The sequence below is a fragment of the Rhagoletis zephyria genome, unplaced genomic scaffold (assembly GCF_001687245.7).
Source record: "Rhagoletis zephyria isolate East Lansing unplaced genomic scaffold, Rhagoletis_zephyria_1.1 Rzeph_scaffold_04667, whole genome shotgun sequence".
NCBI lineage: Eukaryota > Metazoa > Arthropoda > Insecta > Diptera > Tephritidae > Rhagoletis > Rhagoletis zephyria.
The window spans coordinates 8,481-10,764 of record NW_016161750.1 but is presented as its reverse complement, the minus strand read 5'-3'; the positions used below and the strand labels follow the sequence as shown (position 1 = coordinate 10,764).

The window sequence follows — 2,284 nt, the reverse complement described above, 5'->3', positions numbered from 1 at the left end:
GTAAACAACAAAGCGAAGACGAAGAAAACCGCGTGATTGTTGAAAGCTTTAATAATTATTTTTATAATGCAAATTCGTTTGAAAATTAGTAAAGAAATGCTTATGAATCATGTTGTCGTACTAAATTATACTTTACCATATGTGTACACACGTTGACAAAAGCGAAAGTAAAGAAAATTTAAGTGATTGCTGAATGCGTGACAAATTGTATTTATTGTGAAAATCTTTAACAAATCAATAAAAAAAAAGTTTATATACATACATGTTATGTTGTTTTGCTAAATTATAACTTGCTTTAGGTGTATCCATGTTGCTAAATGTAGTGCAATAGTGCTTGCCATACCTTGTAGCTGCATCAAATGCAGCCGATTCCATGAACTGGTTCTGCGTTCATGGATGATTCCACTGTTTGGATGATTGGACACGCTGTGTAATATGAATTATGAATTTATTGTGTTATTCTACGGATTGACGATACCAAACATAGTGTTATTTCCGAACTTCAGTCTGCAGCCTTTGTCGTTAAGTTTACGGAATTCGGATGGAACAAGCTTAGGCATTATACTACAAGCAGCCCTGCCGCTATTCAAGTGAAGCGATTCTGTTGCAAATATCGTTGACACTGAAATAATATAAATGTTAGTTGATTATAAATGGGTGCCTGCACTAATTTTGGGTGTAATACTTAGTCTATTACCGTACTCCCGGATTTAGTCAGAAATTGTTCGGAAGGCAGTACTGAATATATTATAAATGCGAGTACAGGAACGACTTCGGACTAAGTCTGACTATTTCTTGGAATACGGGAACGCTAAATGTAAACTACTAGTTTGCAAAAGAATACGTTGAATTTCGTTTTTTGTTATTCTTCAATATTTAGTACCTTGTATCGTGGTAAAAACATGCTGCATAATGCTGTTGATAATTAAATGTCCAGTTTTTACTTTCGAAAGCGCGTATATGTGTATATGTATTTCCAGTTTTCCAAAATACAGTATCGACTGGTAAACCTAATGGATATACTATATATTATATGATTTGGTCATTAATAATAAATATAAAATAAAGTAACTTACCGTATCCAGTATTTGTTCTGTTGGACCATCACTTACCACAGTTACGTTGATACTTACAATAATTTACAATCGCCAACTTATGGAGCAGGCATGTGCAAAGTTAGCAGGTTAGTGAGAGCGTTACGTTGTGGCAGCCTCTGATATGGAGGTACAATATGCCACAATACAAAATATGAATGCTTCGTTCTTTCACCAGACTGTCTTCCAGGTTTTTGTGCTGTTCATCTTCAGCGGATAGTTCCCACCTGTTAGGCTCCTGAAATTATTAGATTAATGATTGCAGCATACATCATATGTATGTAAATATGTACCCTTTACAACTTACTTTATGTGAATATTTTTCTAAACTTTCGTTTTCGTGATTTTGCACTGTCAGAAAGTTGCTTATTTAAAGTTCGTATTCTGACGAATATGCGTGTACGGAAAAATAATCTCTTGACCTTCACATCGCAGCTTATATGATTGGCGCTTCTGATGTGGTCGTCTACGAAGTTTTATCATTAGCATTATCTTTAACCCGCTGCCGTTAATTTCGTCAAACACGCACTGCAATTGCTGCATATGTGCCATCATCTCTTCTGTGGGCTTTGATAAACCACCTTCCGTAAGGTGGTTCACCCAGGTATAGCTGTCATCGGCATTTTCTGCTCTCAAGTCTGGCACTGAGCTATGTAGTTTATGACAGATAATATAATAGATTGGCGCTTACACATATGTTAGTGTTTGGCCGAGCTTCTCCTCCGATTTGTGACGTGCGCCTTGATGTTCTCACACAAAGCGGAGGGACCTACAGTTTTACGCCGACTCCGAACGGCGATTGTATTTTTATGAGAAGCTGTTTTTCATGGCAGAAATACATTCGGAGGTTTGCCATTGCCTGCCGAGGGACGACCGCTGCTAAGAAAAAACATTTTTTCTATATTTTTTGCGATGTTGCCTTGACCAGGGCTTGAACCCGGGTGCTGATGAGTGAAAGCGCGCACTGCTTACCACTACACCACAGCGGCCGACAGATATACCTCGCGGAATTTCGAGCCCGTCGTTTTCCAGACCTTCCACTTCTTGTTCCTCTTGCGCGCTACTTTCTTCGTTGCCTTCGTCTGATTTCAATAAAACTTTATTGAAAATGATGCCTAAGTAAAGAGTTATATATTAATATATGAAGTAGTGATTATATTCAGAATAGAAATTATCTTTTGCATTACCTG

The 2,284-nt window shown here is 37.5% G+C and overlaps 1 long non-coding RNA gene across 1 annotated transcript; it reads right to left on the bottom strand.

The window, feature by feature from the left end:
* Positions 1-307: 307 nt before the first annotated feature.
* On the bottom strand, positions 308-1,803 carry LOC108371046 (uncharacterized). Its single transcript, XR_001848711.1, has 3 exons — positions 1,402-1,803; positions 884-1,332; positions 308-622 (listed from the first exon to the last, which is right to left on the bottom strand). It is a non-coding gene; the product is annotated as an uncharacterized LOC108371046 (long non-coding RNA).
* Positions 1,804-2,284: the final 481 nt, after the last annotated feature.